This window comes from Opisthorchis viverrini (assembly GCF_000715545.1).
Source record: "Opisthorchis viverrini unplaced genomic scaffold opera_v5_2, whole genome shotgun sequence".
Taxonomy (NCBI): Eukaryota; Metazoa; Platyhelminthes; class Trematoda; order Opisthorchiida; family Opisthorchiidae; genus Opisthorchis; species Opisthorchis viverrini.
Window position 1 is genome coordinate 2,731,111 of NW_008751658.1, and position 7,971 is coordinate 2,739,081.

A 7,971-nucleotide genomic window follows, 5' to 3' on the forward strand; every position below is an offset into this window, starting at 1 on the left:
CCTATATATTAGCGACTTGCCCCCATCCAACCTATTCCCCTGCACCTGACTTCCCTAAAACAGTGCAACCAGCGGGTCTGTTTAGTTTCAAATTAAACCACATTTTTGAGACAACACTTGCCACGTGATCCCAAATTGAATTATCCCATCTCCATCTCCACTTTTGCTCGTTGTGACTCCGGCCATTTACCTAACCACCCAAGGTCACCCATGGCCAGTAATGGTTTTCAGTTTTAGTTCATGCCACCAGACTGTCTTTCAACTAGTCGAACCTCATGCTCATTGTTCCCAACAAGTTGGGAAATAACCTTTTATTACTATATTTTCGGGTATTTCCCACAGTTTGTGACATTGTCCTCTTTCTACGCAATCCGCACCACCACAAATCCCTCAGTCATGCTCCATTCTGACTGTAGAACTATGATCATGCCAGACTGCATGCCGCCCACAAGTTGGGAATAAACCTTATTATTATTATTATTATTATTATTATTATTATTATGTGTGCACTCTGAGCTTGGAAATTTTCTTACCATATCTCCGCCGTGTGTTTGTTGGGTCAATTATGAAACAGGGTATAAGTAAGAAGTAGGTCCCCTCGGAGGCGATGGTACTCAAGGGGAAGTGATCAAGCATCGCGAGATGGGTTTCGTAGTCCACAGATTTGAGGACGGCAACCACTTTCGGAGGGGCCCGCTGTTCACTTTCAATGAGGGTGACGTCTTTCGTGCGTCCGGAGTAGAAAAGGAGTGCTCTGATGCAGTCAAAATTAAATATGATTCTTGTGATTTGTGGCTAAAATAATAATTATGTTTATAAACAACTAATTATTGTGAAGAAACGGGGAGTCGTGTATTTACTGAGAAGGTGCGGACATGAATACACTGTAGCAATAAAAGTGTTGTAGATATCAACGGGGAGAAGCGATTATCACGGTTTATCTATTTCGGGAAGATTACAAACAAAAGTAAGAACGGTAAACAGCACGACGCGGGATGGTAGAACTAGGGCATCCCGCCTGGAGCGTTACATGTGTTACGGCTATCTGCTTTCTGAGTTTGATTCACGCGTGCCAATCCAGGAAAACGACCAAGAAATCCGAATTCTGGAATCACGGTACTATTGCAAACATAATAATATACATATTCAACAAACCTCAAGGGATTCTCCTCCGCAGACACCGTAGGGTTACAAAAATAAAGCGGTACAATTACCAGCCTGAGGATAAAGCGCAGATCACTACGCCTCAAAATCGATATCGTCACAACCAAACAGATATCGGCGGCGAGCAACCGCAAAATCACAATGTCCGACCAAAGTCCGTAAGAGTTATAAAAATAGTTCAGTAAAACAAAAAGGTTTCAGTTTATCTGGTCAAGGGGAATAAATATGGGGATTGGCTGTCACTTGGGGTTAGAACCGGGAGCACACTTTTGGCAAGCTGTCTTCTACAATATGAAAACTGTTAATTGCGGAAAATGTGAAGTTAAAAATATTGATCTGATGAAACATTAGCGTTGCAGTGATCCAGGTGGTTCATTTGAACGAAAACTGAAAGTGACTGGTGACGATATGTAGCGCTTGGAACTTGATCTTCTGGCCAAAATCAGAAAGGGCAGACTTGAAGACTGTGAAGCACGGGACTTCCAAATACGGATAAGAGTGGCTAGGATCGCGTGCGAGAGTTGAGAAACAACCCTTTCAGGAAGAAAACTTTGGCTAAAGGCTGTTCGTAGTTACAACTTGCGACGTTTTGCTCTGATGAATTCGCTGAGGTAGGAATTGGGGTACAACAACGTTTACTGTCTCTTAGAGAGAAGGCGGGTGGCGGTTTACTTCGGAGGTGTGGTGTACATAAATAAAGCACTCCTGTTTTTAATGAAAAGGTCCAATATCGTGACCTGTTTTCGTACGAGTTTCTGATTTACAGCGGTTGCGCACCCTAAGAAATATCAGCCCAAATTCTGCCTCCTCTATTTATGATCATGCCAGATGGTATGCCACTAACAAGGTGGGAATAAACATTATTATTATTGTTTGGATGACGAAGATTGCTTAGAATATGAATGGAGGCGAGTTAAAAAAACACCAATACTGTCAGCTTTCGGGGCTGTTTGGCCGGCCCATTAGATCGACTCAATATACACTTGGTACCTGCTAGAAAAGGTTTGGTTGCTTCCAGAAAGGCCATACCAGCAATTGACGACTACGACGACGCACGCAGAGCCCTCAAACACTGGATACTCACGAGATTGAAAATGACAGATGACACAGTAGATTTCGATGGCCCAGAAGATGGGGAAGAGTAGAATGTCAAAAACATTGGGAGATATCCGATCAACTATTAATAATAGGTTTTCCCAACTTGTAGGGAACGGTGGGCGTCTGGTCTGACTAGTTCAAGGACTTAGCTGGCTAACATGAACAAAAACTGAACAACGTTTCTGGCTTTGGGCGGTTGCGTAAATGGCTGTAGTCAAAACGAGCGAAGGTGGAGATGGAGGTGAAAAACTTACATTAGGAGCACATGAGGAGTTTCGTCTCGGAAATTTGGTTTAATCTGAAACTAAGCAGACTCACTGGTCGTGCTGTTGTAGGGAAGTCAGGTGCAGGGGATAGGTTGGATGGGGACATGGTGCTATCACATAGGGTGAACCGAACACCGGATTCGGATTTGAACTTGTGGGAGAGGAAAGCCGAAATTGAGGAAGAAAACCAGGCTAGCCAATTTTGAGCGGAACTTCATCAGGTACGAAAGAACTCGTCCCAGAGACGAAGCCGGGAGCAAAATGTGTTCGTAATTGCGACTACAGCCTCGAGTGGGCGAGGAGTTGCTGTAGAGGACAGCTTACCTGCAATGCGCTCCGGCTCCCAACCACATATGGCAGCCAGTCCTCGTATTTATTCCCCCTGACCAGATGAACTGAGACCTTCTTGTCTTACTGATATATTTTTACAACTCTTGCGGACTGTTGTCAGACACTGTGATTTTGCGGTTGCTCACTGTCGATCTGTTTTGTTGTGACAATATCGAATTTGGGGCGAAGTGATCTGCGCTTTATCCTCAGACTGGGGATTGTACCGGTTTATTTCGTAACCCTACGGTGTCTGCAGAGGAGAATCCGTTGAGGTTTGTTGAATGTACATAATATTATCTTTGCAGCAGTACGGTGATTCTAGAAATCAGATTTCTTGGTCCCTTTCGTGGATTGGCAAGCGTCACTCAAGTTCATAAAACAGAGAGCCGAAACAGCTGCGGCCGATATTCTAAAGAAAATAGTTGCGGAAATGTCATAAACTGGGTATGACAGTGCCATGCCATCGTCGGGTTGACATGCTTCGGTTTATGCACAGCCCCACAACGGTCGTCGAGGGTGCCGCGATCGGAAAAGGGATACGCGGTTCCGTGGCGGCTAGATCTGGATGAGACGGAGATTGACACAGATAGTCAGGCGGATGCAGGGTCAGGAGTAATTTCCCTTTCATTGGAGGATCGTGTGAGTGTAGGCCGGGGACCAGCCAGTTTGAATGAATAGCGGTTTTACAGGGCGTTTGAGAAACTGCAGTCGAAGATTGAATCTTGGGAGTGCAATAACAAAGAAAAAACAGGATGGAAGCAGTAGTGTGTTGCGAGTTCCAGGAACCATAAGATACCAAGGGGTCAATAGAAATAATGTTGAAAAACGATGACAGAAAGATAAGTGGGCACAGAGAAGGTGGATACGTTTGCTGATCTAAAACCCAAGTGCTAGTTGAGCCAGAGTATGTGCCTAGTTTTGGGAAGGTAAGGACATTGTCGTCTAGGTGGCTAGCAGGGGGGCTAGCTGTTGGACTATTTGGAACTGGTGGTAGTTTTCGGCTTACCAAATAATCATGACATAGGTTCTCCGTTGTGCAACGAAGGGTTACTGTGAGCATTGACAGTAGGCAATTAAAAAGTGGATAGGCAAGAGCTTCCAGGACGATGGGTAAGAACCGTAGATTAACTGAGATATACTACGTCAACCTAACAAGAAAGTAAGATTAAGGATCACCAATCACCGAGCAACTGCTGTCAACTCCGGTAAATGAATGGTGAATGACAGGAAAACAGCCACTAGGTGCTAATTGCGACTCCATGTAGTCAGGAAATAATAAGTTATTTGCATTTTGTGCATATGATCGCTCTAGATGACAAGAACGAAGAATTTGTATGCTATGTTTGGGTGTTGAAGTGGACTTGGGGTAGTGTGACCCAACTAGGAAGGTGGCAACTCCTTGCATGTCGACGTTCGCCGTGCGCCTCACACAGTACCCTCAGTCTAACCCATGCGTATAAGGTTTTAAACAAACGAAAGGACAGCTGTCGTTGTCTTGTATTACTTGGTGTTGTGAGACAAGTGACAATCGGGCAAGTCTAATCCAGCTACAGGCAAACATCAGTGGTGCTCTTTTTCGGTTTTCCCGAATACAGGCCAGGCTCAGAACCATCGGCGACGGGCGAGACAAGAGGTCTACTGGAGGGGTGACGAGTATACGAACGCATCATGGTGCCACGTTACAGGGTGACCCTTCCCACAGGACGTACCCGTCCGTCACACGGGGTTTTCAACCCTCATGCGTGCTACCAGATCTGCTGGGTGACAAAACACCAAACAGTCATAATTGCGGTTTGTGCGTTATTAAATAACTCCAGCTATCGTATATTTCATCCGCTCGGGAGGGGACCAGGCCAGTAAAACAGCTCAGTCCCTTCGAGCAAGTAAACAGCAAACAGCCACTGGAATAGGCAGGTCAAGGAGGCAAATGAAACGCCAACTAACTTCTGGACTATGGGAGTAGGATGAAGATGTTCAGAGCCTGTGTACTATGGCTAAACGAAGCATTAGTGTAAACTACCTTGTCAAGAAGAGGCGCGCAGGTGTTGTGTGTGTGAATGAGTGGGCTGTGAATCCAAAAAGTATTTTATTCATAGATCATCTTCAGTCCGACCATTTGATGAGCGTGCGCTTTTCGTGTTCAGGGAATGAAGAATGGTTCAGAACATTGAGGAGCTAAGGCTTCGGTTTGACTGACATTGGTTAAATCCAATCAAAGCGAGGCACTAGACATTAAACTGAGCTGGCAGAGTCACTCAGGAATGGTACCAGGCTTAAAGAACTAGGAATAATTTGCCTGAGTACAAAAGNGCCTGGGTACAAAGACTAAGGCCGGGAGGAAGAAATACAACCAGGTCGGTGGAGAGGGGCTTGACGGCAATCACAGGCACTAGACACTCTGTAACTCAATTGCGTTTCAGAGAGCTGCAGAAGATGTAGTCGCGGAAAATAAACGTCTGCATAAAAGATAGATAAATTGGTAAGTTATATTCAAGGTACTTGGAAGGTGGTTGTCACCCTTGTGGGCCAATGCTAAGGCGTTCAGGCTGGTGAGTTTAGAAGCTATGACCTAGTAACGGAACAGTTGGGCTGAGTGCGTTTAGGGCCCATTTAAAAAGAGTGTCTAGTGTAAGCTGAGGCGAGAAAAGGCGCGCAGCTTCCTCATTAGGGAGGTAAGAATCGCTCGCCCTTCGGAAGCCTACATGAGATGAGATAATACGGATATTGGAGTGGAGCTTGGTCCATAGCTTGGAATACAGACGAAGGAAAACGTTTTGCCGAAAGACAGTTCGGCATGTTGCCAATAACAGTAAACATCAAGAGTTACGTATACTATAGGGAGTACAGGAAGGAAATTCGGGGCAGCAGTCAGCTATGTAAGCCCGCCGGTAGATGAGGCGACGCAGAAGGCCTAGATTCAACCTGACACGTCTTAGCCATGATTGGTACAGCCCAAGTGACAAACAGCGAAGACAATACGGTAGTGTGGATGACGCCGGAAACAAGGACTTAGTAAACGAGCGCTGCGCATTCCCCACAGCGGTCCGCCATACTATGAGGCGAATTCAGGGCTGGATTCGAGAATGGGTCTTACAAACTGTTCAAAGATGGCAATCAAATACGATTTATTATGGGAGGATCGGCGAATGTAAGCGCAGAGCTCGCGAACTTCAGCTACTCTGTACCTTGCGCGTTGGTTGAAGCTAAACGCAGCCTAGGGCCTTTGTCTCTCACGTCGGGAAGAGTTGGAATCGAGAGCCCATTAAGCGGAAGAATTTGGAATCGAGTTGACAGAGCTTGGCATTTTGGAACAGCGAGAGAAAGCAGGAGTTGGAAGACCAGAGCGATAAAGAATTCAGGTCAGACTAAATGTTAGCAGGCGTAGGAACAGAGTAACTGGACTCAAACGTGTAAGCTAAATTAATGTCATCAGTGAACAGAAAATGGGATCCATGTGTGACCGAATTTGTGACGTTCTTAACGCATAGTAAGAACAGTAGAGGGAAAGTGAGGAAAAGAGATCCCTGTATTTTGTGGCCTGGTTTCTCCCAGTGAGGTAAGAGGTGAACTATCGCAGTAGCGGGCCACCAAACCCGTAGACCTCAATTTGTTGAGGAGTGCACCGTGAGGAACTTGAGCAAACGCCTTACGAATATTGAGACAGATAAGAATAATACACAGTCCGGTATCATGGGCGGATGAAATATGACCAAAAAACAACCTGGAATGTGTTAGCTGACCGCCGTGCCATAAGCCCATATTGCCGATTGTTAAGGGTTTCGGTGGTGAGCAGGTAATCCATGACAGGGACTTTGACAAGGCAGGTATGACGACTGCCAAGATAGCTGGCTAAAGCAGTTCGTGTACCTGACTTATAGTGTGGAACAGTGGTAGAGTGCTTCCACTGACTTGTGACCGTGCCAGTGACAAGGGATATATGGTATAGATTAAGGATGAGGTTGGAGACGTCAGGGCCACCAGCTTTTACGATAAGCGAAGAGGTACCATCAGTGCCTGGGAATTGGAGGATCTAAGGCGGACGAGAGACCAAGTTATGCCAGACAAAGTAACTGAGAGTATGCAGAGCTGGGGGCTTCTCTTGTTAGCAGATGTGGTCATTTCGCAACCAGATGGGGAGCAGTGAGTAGATAGGGTTGATGCAGAGGGAGCATAGCAGCAAGCGGAGTAAGAGGTTAGAGATTCTACAATGTCAGCAGAGTCAGAGAGAGGTTGCCCGTCAGCGGCCANCAATATTTGAAACCGTAGGTGAAGGTGGAGAGCGGTGCCGGTGAAAGGGGCGCCCCAGCATCCCAGGTTATAGAGAATGGGCTACGGCGGTAGATTCCTCGCGCTTTTCAAGATTGAGTTTGACAGTAGTAATATCAGTCATAATTTTGTTAATTACAACAAGGAGGGAGAGATCATGGGATTCAAGGAAGAGCCTACGATACTTCTCAAGTTTATGGCGTATAGCGGGTGATCATGTGGCTGAATGACAAGCAGAAGCATAAGAGGCTCGTGTGGGTGCAATAGATATAATGATGGTAGTAGGTTGCCGTAAAAGATGTTGGCTACGCTTCGCTTGTCACTAGAGAGAACGAACTCGTCCTAGGTCTTGTGGTGCAATGGGATTGCAAAAACTTAAAGAGTTTCCGGGAAAAGGATGAGAGAGTTTAAGGAGGAAGGGTAGGAGAAGGGTGAGTATTTGACCGGCTGTGGGTGACAATTCAGTGGTCACTACCAATGAACTTCAGGTATCCGTTGACAAGGGTGATGTCCAGGGTGTGGGCGTCGCGTGTTGGTTGTCTTGTAAGCTGTGACCAGCCTTCAACATTAAGTGGGGCAAGCAGAGGCGAAAGGCCAAAGGGGAGTTTTTTGAGACCCGGTAATCTCAGGAAGGTTGAGGTCCCCGCGTCGCGTGTTGTCTTGTAAGCTGTGACCAGCCTTCAACATTAAGTGGGGCAAGCAGAGGCGAAAGGCCAAAGGGGAGTTTTTTGAGACAGACCGATCTCAGGAAGGTTGAGGTCCCCAACAATTAGTTTGTTTGGGTGAGGTAGAGTTTGAGTGTGAGAAAGAAGCGTAGATAGACGATTAATCGAGCTAATGGAGTGTG